The sequence below is a fragment of the Equus caballus genome, chromosome 17 (assembly GCF_041296265.1).
Source record: "Equus caballus isolate H_3958 breed thoroughbred chromosome 17, TB-T2T, whole genome shotgun sequence".
NCBI lineage: Eukaryota > Metazoa > Chordata > Mammalia > Perissodactyla > Equidae > Equus > Equus caballus.
Genome location: NC_091700.1, coordinates 87,913,256 through 87,927,654, shown reverse-complemented (window position 1 = coordinate 87,927,654; position 14,399 = coordinate 87,913,256). Strand labels below are relative to the sequence as shown.

At 46.2% G+C, this 14,399-nt stretch overlaps 1 protein-coding gene across 6 annotated transcripts in view; it reads right to left on the bottom strand.

The window, feature by feature from the left end:
• FARP1 (FERM, ARH/RhoGEF and pleckstrin domain protein 1) overlaps positions 1-13,483 on the bottom strand; it is a 288,033-nt gene extending 274,550 nt beyond the window's left edge. The window contains exon 1 of one of the 6 annotated variants that reach the window (XM_070239941.1): positions 13,047-13,483. The gene's annotated coding sequence lies outside the window, so the exon portion shown is untranslated. Of the gene's footprint in view, positions 1-11,867; positions 12,221-12,385; positions 12,941-13,046 lie in introns of those variants that run through there. The other 5 variants (XM_070239944.1, XM_023621750.2, XM_023621751.2 and 2 more) reach the window with 5 other exon arrangements.
• Positions 13,484-14,399: the final 916 nt, after the last annotated feature.

Here is a 14,399-nt window from a genome sequence, read left to right as displayed (position 1 = left end):
AGCATGGGGAAGGGGAAATAAAGGAGGCTGCGAAAGAAAATGGGGCAAAGATGCCAGAGATCTTTGAGCCACACACACTTCTTTTCAGTCACAGCAAAACAGGCAGAGTTATGTTATTCCACATCATGATCCCTTCAAAAAGGACAGCTTTCTGGACTTTCAGATAAAGTCAAAGGGTGCTGACTTACGTATTTTACGTATTTTAAAACTACTTTTACAAGTAGGCGTTTTCTAAAAACTCTATGAAGAGGTAGAGAGGTAGTGAGCAGGCCCTCATTCCTGCTCTCCCCTGTGATGTCTCTCAGAGTCCCAGTGCGATACAGCAGAGCTCACAGAACTTATTTCCTATTGGGGGGATATTCTTAAAAAGAAGGACCTGAGAACAAGATTAGATTAGCAAAGGAATTTAGTCTTTGCTAATTCACAACAATTGGATTTGCCAATTTTTTCAGGAAAAGAAAAAAATTATAAAACATATAGAACCTACAAGTGAAAGAAGCTATGACCAACACCTTTACTAAAAAGAATGTTATTATTTAATGTGTTTATCCTTGTTGGTATGTTCTGCACCGTTAAGATTCAAAGCTTTATGGTTTAATAATACAAATAACATTACCATGTCATGAGCTTTTTATAAACTGCCAGTCCCTTTTTATACATTACCTTCAATTCCCAAAAGAAATTTCAAATTTCCAAAATTCCAAATCTTAAAAAAGGCTGATCACCAAGACTTTTACAAGCAAGTTATTTAGAATCCCTGATTTGTATTTCAATAGGTATTATTCAACAGACATTATTATCTTCCATTTTTAAAATATGAGAGGACCCTGGGGCGAAGAAATGAAATCACTTGCTCTAGACCACACCACTTTTGAGAAGGCAGCTGGGATTTGAACCCAAGTCCCTCAGGTCCTATGGTAGCCAGCTTCCAAGATGGCCCTCGATGATCCTTGCCTCCCGGTATCCAAACTGTTGTGTAGTCCCCTCCCTCTGAATCACAGCTGATTTGTGTGACCAAGAATACTGTGGAAGTGACACTGTATGACTTCCAAGCCCCAGTCAAAAAAGTCCTGGCAGTTTCTACCTTGGCATCCTCATAACGCACTCCCTCTGGGAGAAGCTAGCCGCCATGCTGTGAAGACACTGAAGCATCCTGTCCAAGGAGCCTATGCAATTCCTTGGAAGCAGACCCCACAGCCCCAGCTGACATCTTTCCTGCAAACATCAGAGCCAGAACAGCCCATCTGAGCCACTCTCAATGGCCTAACCCACAGAAACTACAGGTGACAATGAATATTTACTGTTGCTGTAAGTCGCTCAATTTGGGAGTGATGCGTTGTGCACCACCAGATAACTAACACACAGCCTGCAACCTATGATCTTTTCTCCATATCTACACTGCCTTTCAGGTGCTTCTGTCATTTTATCTTTTAATTATTATCACTGTATATTCAAACAGAGAATTAACTAAATAGTGAAATCAAACCTATACACCCTATCAGGGCTCTGAAATAAGCACCTACAGAACTGACGTCTTATTTACATCTATTTCTTGGCAGCACTGCTACAGTCCAGGCCTCAGATTTTATATGCATGATTGTTCTTTTTAATCTACTCCTTCAAGAAACAGGCTGCTAGCAGAGCTCACTGAGCCTCTGCTCAATAGTCCAGGAAATTAGTCATGTCTTTGGTTAAGTCCATTGTAAAGATGTTTTCTCTGCATGTTTCATTAAAAAAAATAAACATAACCATGCTGAGAAACCACTACACACCTATTAAAACGGCTACAATAAAAAGCGTTGACAATATCAAGTGTTGGTGAGGATTGCTCTTCTGGGTAGTTACCCATGAGAAAGCAGAATCGTGTCCACATCAAAGGCTGGAGGTGAAAGTTTATAGCCATTCTACTCATAATTGCCCCAGATTGGAAACCATTCTAACGTCCAACATTAGCAAATGGCTAAACTGCGGTACATCCACACGATGGAATACAATTCAGCAACAGAAGAGAAAGAGCTATTGACGCTCTCAAGAGCTCAGAAGAACCTCAAAGACATTATGCCAAGCGAAAGAAGCCAGTCTCGAAAGCTTATACACTCTGTGATTCCACTGCTCAGACAATCTGGAAAAGACCAAACAATAGTGACAGAGCAAAGATCAGTGGTTAACTGGGGTTGGGGGAGGGGAAAAGGTAAGGTAACACAAAGGGACAACATTTGGAAATTTTTTGAGCTGACTGAATTGTTCCATGTATTGATTGTGGTTCAAATGTTCCATATCTTGATGGTGGTTGAAATGTTCCATATCTTGATTGCGGTGTTGGTCACACAAATTGGTACATGTGGTGAAACTCATCAAACCGCACAGCAAAAAAAAAAAAGTCCCTTGTACTCTATATTAATTTTTAAAATATATATATATATATATATATACACACACATATACTTTCCATCTGAAGCAATTTTAATTCCTTTTTCCCTTAAGAAGAAATATATGCCTTTGTTAAATCACATTTGGGGCTTAGAGACCTGTTGATTTCCAAATCTTAAAAAAATGCTAATCATAAGGACTTTCACAAGCAACTTATTTAAAATCCATGATTTGTATCTCAGGAGTCCACTGTCTTGCAAACAACTACGATTTGTGACTTTCCCTACAGCTGCGGACAAATCTCCTGCTCTGTGTCCCCATTAACAGTCGTGCCTGGGAGCAAAAGATCTTTCAGGAGAACACAGACATCAGTGCACAGGTTCTCAACAAATATTTGCTGAGCGAGTGAATGGTGGGTTGATTCCTGAAGTCACAGGACATCAGGTGTATCTGTCCCCAGACTGTGCCAAAGGCATCTGTCTGAAGGCCTCTGGGACAAACGAGCCCCCCTTCTCTGGGGCACTCTGTGAGCACTAGGGGACCATCCATTTAGACTCCTCTCGTTCCTGCACCCCAGGCAGTTGGCACCTCCTTTTAGTATCACAAACGTCTCAATTTGGACAAAAATATATACATGGTCCCCCCTGGAAGACAAGGATTTTTTTGTCTGTTTAGTTCACAGATGTGAATGTTGAGAATAGTGCCCGCCTTATGAGAGGTGCTCAGTCGGTCTCCGTCAAAAGTGAGATCAGTTTTACGCTTTCGACCTTGTGAAGACATTGAGAATTTAATGAGCTGTGATTCTCCAGCTGCCTATGATCCTATGATAAGACTTTCATTAATGCATCTAAGAAAGGCTCTTTTTTAAGTACCTAGAAGGTAGAATAGAAGTTTGAGACATGGCTCTTGACCTTGAGGAACTAACTTTGGTGAAAAAGTCACAACCCCCACCTTGGGCATAACTAACCACACAACACACCCTAAGTTTGAAATCCTGTGCCAGCGGCATCGCTGCCCTATTTCCTCAGCACTCCCGAAGAGCTCTCCAAGGGCTTCCATGTATTATCTCAAAAGGAGTGCCAATGGACTTTAGAAACAGACATGCTTTAATCGGGAATTCGAAAAATGGGCACGACTTGGACGTGCCACGCATGGTTTGCTGGAGATTGATTTGAGCCGCGAGGAACTAACGCTTTCGCTTAAGAGCTTCTAACCAACAAGAGAGGAAAAGGGGCAGGTAAAGAGCCCGCCCAAGGCAGAAGAAAATAAAGCAGTAGGCACCCCTCCACAAGCCAGCCCACCGGGTGGGGTCCCCTTCATGCCAGCTGCGCTATAAACTCGCACTGAGCCAGCTCCAGCTCCACTCCTCCCTCCCACTTTGGAAAGCGCTTCTGGTCCAGGGATAATACATAACAAGGACAAATTACCTACGACACCCCTCACAACCCCTGACACCCCTTCAACAAGTGAACTTGCTGAGCTTCCACACAGCTCTGGGAAGTGGTGGGACAGACACCTGTCCTTTATGTGTCTGCCTTTACTATCCCCGCTGGTGCCTCCTCCAGGAAGCGTTTTCCCCCCTCGTTTTTGCCTAGCAAGCCCTATCCATCTAGAAAGTCTACTGTTTTCTGGGCACAATCTCATCATCCCCCTAGCCTTGCACACACCCCCATCACACACCCCATCACAAGAGTGGTCCCTCATTTGGCCTAAACAGGAGTCCTTCCGTGGCGGGTGGGGTTAGGGTTCAAATTCCAACAGTGCTTCTCGATCAGAGCAGGAGCGGCATGAAGGCTTCTGCCAGGGGCACTGAAAATGCACGAAGGCGTGATTCACTGCCGTGCAACGGGGGACGGCTTGGACTTTAAGACAGGAGCCATGAATGCTCTACTCCCCGCAACGTGCAGGAGAGCTCCTCCACCTGCCCTCCTCCCCTCTCACCACCAAAGTGTCCCACTCAAAATGCCAGAGGAGAGGATAACCAGAAAAAAGAAGCTGATGCCCAGCAAAAAGCAGAGACTGGACACCATGAGGCAAATCCCACAGGGGCTTGACTCTCGAATAGAGCCTGGATCCGCCTCTGCCCATTCTGGGGTTGGTACTGAGAGCTGAGAAATTCCCTACTGTGCTTCCTATGGCTCAAGGTGGGCTTCTGTCTCCTGCAAGAAAGAAGATCTAGAGACCTTCCTTCCATAGATCTGTGTACAGACGGTCACTGCAGCAAATACTGGAAGCAAAAAAACAACCGATAAAGGGCAATCTTACCTATATTCTGTAGAACCACACAACAGAACATTACATAGCCATGAAATGCTTTCATTCCAAAGAAAACTCAGCATGGAAAAACTGAGACATGGTTAAGGGGAAAAAGTGGCTGCTAAATGTACATCCCTCATTCTCCCTGTTTTAAAAAAAGGTATGTTTGTACGTATAGGGAAAACTACTGGGAATATGCCAAATATACCAAAAGGCAAATGGAAATAAACTCAATTTTAATTTTCCTAATCTTTGGGAGAGTTACAAGAGATTTTTAGTTTCTGTTTTATACTTGAATACTTTTCTACTCTTGTTACAATAAACACACTACAAAGTGAACACTAAAATAAACAAATACGTTATTCAAAGCTCAGCTCAATGTCACTTCTCCCAACCAGAATCCAATGTCTTACTATTCTGAACACTTCCACCATTACTACTGACTTCTGCAAAGCTCTTGTCATATTCCACCTTTTATGATAATTATCTAGATACTTCTCTCATCCGTCTAGATGCTATAGTCTGAGGACAGGAATGGAGCCCTGTTTTTGTGACACCAACAGTAATGAGTATATTCAACACAGAGGTTTACTAAATACCTGTTGACTTGATAAGCCCCTAAATAAACTGAACTAAAAATAAAACAGCAGTGGATATGGAAATTACCCGGGTCAGTTGGCCATGATGATGATAAGGGCTAGGGGGGAACACTCAGATTTCTCTTTAAAAGTTCCATCAAGTAGATGAAAATTGATAGGAATATTGTTGCTCTATATTCTGCAATTTGTTCACCTGGATATTTTACTTTCAATTTATTTGCTTGGACTAATATTAAGGTTATTATTAAATTATTTAACTTTTCTTCAAAGATTCACAAATATCTGCGGCTAATTTAGGAAACCTCTCCTTCACCCAAATCCTGATATTTCCTAGCAGCTCACTCAACTAATAACATTGGCCCCCAATAAGATCTGATGCCCGAGAACCAAAAGCTCTGGTAGGATTATAAAGGAAGATATTCATCTCTGACTAACAACATCCTCGAAAATCTACTAAGCAATATTAAACGTGCGGATAAATACCATTCTACGTTGAGAGAATCGGCAGGCACTGCCGTCATTTTTTCCTAAAGAAATGAAATACTACTCTCAAGTATGTCCTGTAACCCAAACTGCCAAGGGTCAATTCCAAGCAGACATCCTGAGAGGCCACGTGAAAAGGAGAGGCAAAATTCACCAAGACTTGGTGGCAAAATTTGCATACGTTATCAACTATCTAAAGTCCTTAAAAATAACTCACTTCTTGCGGTCATTTGATACGACCAGTAAGTCACTTTCCATATAATTAACAGGTCGAAACCCATTTTGTCACAGATGATGTTAAATGGCAAATGAAAGATCAAGTCTTCCAATTAATGTATCAGCCAGGATACTTTGGATGACAGTAACAGAAAACTCCAATTCAAGCAGAATTACAAAGTAAATAAACTTATAAATAAAACATGAAGTCTAGATTTGTATTATTTAGGACACTAAATTTACTATTATTTAGCGTGCTAAGCTCCAGGTGCAGGAAGATCAATGACTTAACGATGCCCATGAAAACTCTGGTTCCATCTTTCCTCTCCATCGCCCTCTTGCCTTCATCCCAAGGCTAGTCACAACACCGCTGAGGTGGTTCCACGCATCACATCCAGCCTAGTCTTTGGGTCTCTTTTTAAGAGCACAGAAACATTCCGCAGAAACCCCTTCCGAGACTTCCCTGACACTGGAGGCCTTCGGTAAGGATTTTGCTTAATGACAAAAGGAGCTTGAAGAAGCCTGTGAAGTGAGTGACCTGACAACACCAAGTGTGTGAGAGTATGAAGCTTGGAGCTGCAGCAGCCATTAGCCACAACAGCTAATTAGGCTGAAGCAGTCTAAATGACCAGTAGGCAACACGCCTGAGTACAAAAAGCAACATGCTGGGATGGCAGGGTGGAAAAACAGAATCTGGGTCCTTGATGATATTGTGAGCTGAGACACCGAACTGGGAGCCCCTTCTTCTTATTACTTGAGGCAACTAAATGTTTGACGGCTTAAACTGCTATTAGTCAGACATTCCACCACTTGAAGATAAAGGTACTCTGTAAGGTTCCCTTGAGAAAAGGGAAAGAGCACCAATAACTCACCCAACATCACAAAGATGGAGGATGCAGGTTTCTACGCCTATACTCCCAGCTCTTGCTACCTTTGACGCCATCCTCTAACTTCTGTATTCTCAAATGTCACAGGATTTTCATTACACAAATTTTAATTCAAATCAACTGGTATATATTTACCTTCTAAGGGCAGGAGAAACAAAAATTCGGAAAACACATGTTCTGACCTGACAATCCTCGTTATCTGGTTCAGAAAAATGAGAATACACAGAAAACAAGATATAATTCCTGCAAAATAGGGCGCCACGGCTCTTTACAAGCACCTCCACACGCCACTCTGACGACTTTTCAGAATGTTTCATCTTGCATTTACCCAGGGGCTCATTGTTTTTTTTAATTGATTTCAGAAGTATTTCTTTCCCATGGTCCTTTTATGTGCTAAAGAACAAACATGACTCAATTTTGAACATTAAAAATCTATTTATTGGATCATAATCTTAAATGATGATTTCCCCAAATTTTCAAAATAAGCGAAATTTTTTTTTTTTTCATTTTTATGTCTTTTCAACTCAGTTTCAGTTGGGAAAGAACAAAACTGCCCCATCACCCTCCACTAAATGGAGTCTGCCCCCTTAAAAAGAGCAATACTAGTGGGTGCCTGACATACAAAAATGTGGCATTTTTCCAAAGTTGAATAAATTCCCTGACCTTTAATAAGTTCAATAATCAGACCATGTATAATGTTTTCCTAATAGCTTTTGCTCTTCAAAAGTTACCATCAAAACATGAAAAGGTTAAAAAATAGACCGGGTGAAAATATTCACAATAATACATGGATCTAACAAAGAACTTGTATCCAGAACATATAAAGAACTCCTACAACTATCAAATAAGATGACATTAAGTGTGTACAGTTTATTGTATGTTGATTATACTCAACAGCTGTATAAAACAGACAAAAAAAAAAACAAAAAGACAAAAGACTTAATAGACACTTCACAAAAGAAAGTATACAAAGGGCCAATAAGCTCATGAAATACTATCGTTAGTCATCAGGGAAAGAGAAAATCCCCCAGAACAGCTAAAACCAAAAAGACCGTCGATTTCAGGTGTTGGTGATGATTTCAGTAACTGGAACGCTCAGATATCACTGGTGGGAATGTAAAACGGTACAACGCCCTGGAAAACAGATGGCAGTTTCCTATAAAGTTAAGCATACACTTATTATCAGACCCAGCCATAAAAACGAAGACAGCTCCACACAAGGACTTGCTCACAAATGTTCACAGCAGCTTTGTTCAGGAAAGCCCAAACTGGAAACAACCAGAGTGGCCAAAGGTGACTGACTAAACAAACCATAGCACATCCAGACTCTGAAAGACTACTGAGCAACAGAAAGGAAGAAACTGACAGGAGGACAGGAGGGAGCAAGGGAAAGGAGTAGGAGGCGGAGAGGAGAGAGGATTCAAAGTAAAGGAGAAAAGAAATTATACCTAGACACGGGGAAGCTATAGAACTCCAAAGGACCTTAAAAGAAGCCAGAGGGAAAAGACAGACTATTTACAAATAACAACTAGCCTGTCAGCCCACGTGGCAGCAACAGCAATGGAATCAGAAGACAGTTGATTTTAATACAGGGTAACAATCCAGAATTGCACACCAGGTAACTTATCATTCCAGAGCAAAAATATCATTCCACACAAAAACTGAGGTTACCACCAAGAGATGCTCCCTGATGGAGCTTCTAAGAGACAAATCTCAAGAAGAAAGAAAATGATCCCAGAAGCCAGTTTCTCAGGTAAGTTTTACTTTATTCTTCATGCTTTTATTGTCTGATTTTTTTAATAAGCCTGTATCTTTTTACAATATTACCCAACTTCAAAGGTTAAAATTTAAATTGTTAAATTAGAACAAAATAGAAACAAAACCGAATATCAGGTTTTCAGATTCTCAGAACAGCAACCTATCAGTGCTAATATCAAATTTCCCTTAAAAGCCTTAAAGGCTAATTCAAAGGACATTAAAAACTAGTTTTATCTATTCACTTAACAAGTATTTGCCAAGGGTTTGCCATGTGCCAGGCACTATACTAGATCCTGAATTAACCGGATGAGAACAAGAAACGAAAGTCATCAGACTACTGGATTTATAAGTCTTCTCTTATAAGATGTCTTTACGGAAACCCAAAAGTCTGCATAAATTGAAGTTACTTTTGTTGTCAGGAATTTGATCATAAGAGAGAGTTAAAGGCAATCTAGTTTGGACTGTGGCTCTTTTATTTGAAAATGTACACAAATATGACAATTTTACACATGAAATTAATTTGGTGTAAGCAACGAATTCCTACATTAATTTACTTGCCAATCTTACAGTGTGTCTATAATTTCCACGTTCTTCTGACTTGAGTTCACAGGCAGCACTGAGCATGTGCTCAATTTTAGTCACGTTGTACTTTAGTCACATTGTACTTGATAGTCCCTGGCTTATTGTATGAGTATCAAAAGCTTAGAGCCCCATATGCAATAATGTATCAATCGCCCACTTATGCTCCAAGCATCCACTTGGCAAAACATTTTTAACTGACTTAAACCAGGGCAGCCAATAAAAACCAGTTTTTCCACTTTAAAATAAACATTTTCTGGGGGCTTCATGATTAAAAACAAAGGCTGCATTTGGCGTAAAAAAGACTGGCAAAATCAGTATTTCAAGTAATTTTAATGGAAACTGTTGGGCTCTGATCTTCCTGGACATGTGGAAATGGTTAACGCAGTAACCTGGCGGAAACAGAGGGCGCAGCAGAAACTCTAACCATTAAAAAGCATGAAAAAGTCGATCCACCACTTCCTATTCAATACCCAGGCTTGGAGAGCCCTCCTTTCAATCAAAAGCACCAAACAACAGGAGAGACACAGCCACATGCAGCCACAGGAACCAAAGAGCCCACCCCGTCCCCTCCCAGGCAATGGTAACCAACACCTGGAATACCTGTGCACCCAAAGAAAGGACTCTAGCGGCTATACTTTGGGATGATATGGACCCCTCTCTTATCTGTAGCATCTTCAGTTAGAGGGGAAAGAGCATTTCTCAAAAATCCTAGGCAGTTCTCTGCAATAAGCAAGACAAGTTACAAAGGGGTTGTTTAAAATGCCCTGTTCACCATGCTATCAAAGCATTTGTCAAGTACCTACAAATCCACAAGGCTTCCCCCAGCCTCTGGAAAAGTCACAATGCCATCTTTCCTAAACAGTGCTTGGCATGCGAAATGAGGCTCTGGTCCTTTCTCCAGTGTTCCCTAACCTCCTCTAGGATGGAAAAAGGTTTTCTTTTTTGATGTTTATCACAAGCACCCTCCTCATAAATATTTATCATTTTCAAAATGAATTAAACTCTTCTATGCTCAATGAATATTAAAAGATGAATTCCACTTTTTTTAAAAAAAACTAACCCTTTCAATACTATATTTAATTATTATTTTTTTAAAAAGCCATTTGCTTCGACAGTGTCTTTAATGAAAAGCAAAACAAAAATATTCACCCAGGTTCCAGGTAGTCTCAAGATAATAATAAAATAACTGCCATAAACCAGAAGAAAATTGTCTAGGATAGATTTTTAAATCTCCTTTTCGTAAATTTGGCTAGAGAGTAACATTAGTATTCGATTATGACCCAAGGAATTAAATTCCTGTGTACTCCAAGAAGAGACTACCAATGTGAAAAGAGGCATTATAAAATGAACTCTAGGGTTCCTACAGGGACTGGACTCCTTAAATGAAAACCCACACCCCAACTCACAGGGGGCGCAGACATAACCTGTGGCCCTATAGGGCACGGCTACATCATCACCAAGTATTTCAAGTTTCCCGTCCACATAAAAGAAACAAGAGATTCAGGGAAGCCCAGGGCTGGGAAGGCATCAACTCACTATCTCCACCAACACTTTGCCCAGTAAGCCAGCCACTGACCAATAATGTGTCTATTTATTTTACCCAGAATCAGATCTATTAGCCAGACATTCTAAAAACAAAACCATTTCGTTGTGCTTGGAGTAACTCCAATATTGGCGCCTTGCTGCAGATCGATGCTGCAGGAATATAAAGTGAGCCATGTAGATACAGAACCCATAGATGAGTGCCTTGTCAGAAACTGTCACACCCACAAGACCAACCCTTCGGAAAGGCTGGGGGTAAACCCCCAGCAGGAAGGCTGTGGAATAAGGGAAGAAAACCAAAGAGAGGAGACTTCAGAAGGGCCCACCTGATGGGAACAATGAGGACAGATTTCAAGGCAACTCCCAAAAAGCTCTCAGGACCAAAAAGGCCCTTCTTCCTTCTCTCCAGTTTAGACTGAACAAGAAAAGCAAGACAATGCTGGTGGATGCTCGGAAATGGGCTTGGCAAAACACCACGTGGAAAGCACGTTCAACATAACTCGATGCTAGGCCGGGGTATGCCCCAGAGACGCTGCCTGCTGGGTGAGGAGATGGGGTCCACAAAAGCTATGGCTCAGGGGGAACTGGGGAACAGAGGAGGGCCTGGTGAGCAAGTTAAACCTGGGAAACTAGCAAGAAAGGCATTAACAACAATAATCAAATGAAACAGCCAGAGGCCACCATGGTACTCAGAAGGCTCAAGAAGACAGGCTGAGACGGCTAAACTGTTCCAGATGAGAAGCAATCTCTCCACATCTCGAGGGGCTGCTGATACCAGGGTCCTCGTTTCTTTGTGCGCCTCGCCTCCCTCCTTTCCGGGGTACCCTGCGCAGATCCCAACAGCCGCTGGGCCCCAACTGCCATAAACGAAATCCAGACTCATTACGGGGAACTCATTTTTCCCCCTCAAATAAAACACACACACTCTCAAAGGGACTGGCCGGATCACAAGGCTAAAGTTTCCGGAACTTAAATCGTAAAACCACAATCAGAAGTTGCTGCTTTGAAATGCTCACCACAAAAATCTGTGTCCTTCGCTTAAAAAAACAAAAAAGAAAAGAAAAGAAAAAAGAAGGAAGAAGAAAATAAAAACACTTTGCTCTCCATAAAGGCTGGCCGTAAAGAGAGACCAAATCTAACTTGGGCAGAGGGTGTGTTCCTCTTTGTCACCCACCAAGATCCTCACGCCGCGCGTGGGCGAGCTGCGGGCACCCGGCAGCGCGGTGGCACCCATGCCAGCGGCCACCTCCCCGGCCCGCGATGGGCCTTAGGGGCCGAGATTGCGGCCGGAGGTCCGGAAGCGGCGTCCGGCGCTGTCACCGTGCTGGGTGGGATGGGAGGAAGCGGGGGAAGGGCGCCGCGGGAGGGGGGGGCGGGGAGGGCGAGAGGAGACGCGCGCGGAGCCCGCAGCCTGAGTGCTCCGAGGTGAGCAGGGTGCCAAGGGTGGCGCGGAGCCCGGAGCCCGGAGGCCCCGGAGCTCCTGCTATTGTTGCGGGCGCTGCCCCGGGCCCGGCCGGCGACTCTCCCGCCTCAGCAAGGGAAGCCCGATCCCACCCACCGCCCGCCTCCTCCGGGCAGGACCCCGCGGGCCACGCGCCCACCTCCACCCGCGCCCCGGGTCAGTCGGCTCCGGGCGCCCCGACTCGCACAAGTTGCCGCCCCGCCGCAGTCATTGTTCGCCGCGCCTCCTACCTCCACGGCGCCGGCGGCTCTGGCTCCCACTCCCGGCCTCCGGCTCAGCAGCTCCGAGCCCCCCGCTGCCGAGGGCGCGGCGGCTCAGGCTGCGCGTGCGGCGGGGGCGCTCGGCTATTAATACCCGCGGGCGGCGGCGGCGGCGCGGACGCGCGAGCGGGGCTGGCGGTGGCCGGCCGAGGTCCGAGCCATCAAAGGTGGCGCGGGGCGGAGGGGAGGGCGGAGCAGGCGGGGTGGGTGGGGAGCGGGCTCAGGGTCGCCATGGCCGCCTGGACGCCGGGCCGAGCGCCGCTCGCGAGGGGAGGAGCGGCGCAAAGCGGGCGGTGGCCGCGTCCACGCCCCGCGCCCCAGCCGAGCGCCCGCAACCCTGCGACCGCGCCGGACCGGCCGCCTCCGAGGCCGGCGAGCGGGAAGTGAAGGCGATCGTGCCCCTCCCCGGGCCTGGGCCGGCCCCTCGGCGGGGGGAGCCTGGGCGCCGCGCAGCCCGAGCCGCGGGGACAGCGGGAGAGCCACAGCCCCCTCCAGCGTCCGGGCCTGCGACCTGCGCGCCGGCGCGCCCCGCCCCGCTCCGCCCCGCCCTGGGGGCAGGTGCGCTGACTGGCCGCGCGCCCAGAGCGCCCCTCCTCGACCCGCTTGAGCCCACCTCCGATCCGTGCCTTACTTGGTCCTGCAGCCAGAGCCATTCGCTGCGCTGCGCCACGGAACGGAGCGCAGGAGGCGCTGGGGAGTGCGCTGCGCCACCAGGGACACGCCAGTCCTGCTGCTGTGGTCGAAAGCGATATAAAGAGAGCAGGAGACGAGCGCACGGGCAGAACCAGGAGCAGCTGGAGGGCGATCGGTGGCGCAGACTCTGCAGGTCGCTTGTTTAAGTCATACCGAGAATGCCCCGCCGTGTGCCGACCTAGGACTTTCCAGTGTCGCCCGGGGAGCGGCGCTTTTCAGGGACCCACGAACACCCCCCCCCCCTTCCTGGGCCACATGCGTGGGCTTCTGGCACCAACCCACCCAGCGAGAGACTTAATCCCGGAGGGGCAGTTGCCACCTCTCCCCGGCCACGGCCCAGCGTCCTCCACCCGAGCGAATCCCAGAACAATCCCCACCTCCACTCGCCCCCTTCCGGGGACAGGAGCAGTGCCCCGCGGGGGAAAGGAGTGGAATGGGTTAGGAGCTGGTCTGGAGATTCTTGTTCTTCTACTGGGTTTTCAGAACTCGATGGAGGAGGGAGCAAGATTCAGGACCAAGGTAGCAGGGACCTAAGAGAAGGACCGTCACTGTCCCCACCCTCCAGCTGGGAGTGGCGCTTTACTGTCTCCATCCTCCCCTTCCTGAGCCCCTGGTCTCCCCTTTCTTCTCGTGGCTGTAGACCCTCTGGGCGGGGAGGGGAAAGGACCGGAGGCAGCAGTGTAGAACCGAAAGCGACCCTCTGCTAGAGCCCCAGGCTAATGGGCAGCCCCCTCTGAAGGCGCTGGCCCCAGAACCCTGGTCATTTTGCACCCTAGAGGAGTTCCTGACTTCAGGCCAGGCCGGGAGGGCAGGTTTCATGGGAGAGGCCGCAAGTGAACTCAAAGAGGCGCAGGGCAGGACTCCTTGCAAGTGTGAGCTGACACGTGCACAGGGTGCATTAGAGGTGCTGGGGCACTTGTGCATAGCTAGAGTGAATAGTTTCTGGAGAGCAGCAGAGACATATTTTGAATATGAGGTACTGATCTGTATTTTTTCTTAACGCCTGCCTATTTGGTGAAGGTGGAAGGAAAGAGGGCCGTGTAGACCTCAGGCCTGAGAAACAGCAGATGGGTAGTTCGTGGTTGAAGAGAAGAAATAGTGGGTTGGAGGCTCAGCTCTGTTCTAACCAGCTGAGTGGCTCTAACCAGCCCTAGATCAGAGGTTTTAGGCCAGTGATCCTCTAAGCGTGGTTCTCAGACCTGCCCCAGCAGCACCTGGAAACGTTGAGAAGTAAATTCTTGGGGCCCACCCCAGACCTACCGTACCAGGTTCTCTGCCTTAGCCATCGGAA